Here is a 608-nt window from a genome sequence, read left to right on the forward strand (position 1 = left end):
AGGAGCTGGTTTTTGAAAAGATCAACAAAATAGACAGACTGCTAGCCAAATTAATAAAATAGAAAAAAGAGAAGAATCAACTAGATGCAATAAAAAAATGATACAGGGGATATCACCAACAATTCCATAGAAATACAAACTGCTATCAGAGATTACTACAAACAACTCTATGCACATAAACCAGTAAACTTGGAAGAAATGGATAAATTCCTGGACACTTGCGCCCTCCCAAGCCTAAACCAGGAAGAAATTGAAACCCTGAATAGACCAATAACAAGGGCTGAAGTTGAGGCAGTAATTAATCACCTACCAACCAAAAAAAGCCCAGGTCCAGATGGGTTCACAGCCGAATTCTACCAGACATACAAAGAGGAGCTGGTAACCAATCCTTCTGAAACTATTCCAAACAATACAAAAAGAGGGAATCCTCCCCAAATCTTTTTCTGAGACCAATGTATCCTGATACCAAAAACCAGTGGAGACTCAACAAAAAGAAAACTTCAGACCAATATCCATGATGAACATTGATGCAAAAATCTCCAATAAAATACTAGCAAACCAATTGCAACAGCACATCAAAATGCTTATCCATCACGATCAAGTAGGCT

This window comes from Cebus imitator, unplaced genomic scaffold (genome assembly GCF_001604975.1).
Source record: "Cebus imitator isolate Cc_AM_T3 unplaced genomic scaffold, Cebus_imitator-1.0 Scaffold81, whole genome shotgun sequence".
In the NCBI taxonomy this organism is placed as follows: Eukaryota; Metazoa; Chordata; class Mammalia; order Primates; family Cebidae; genus Cebus; species Cebus imitator.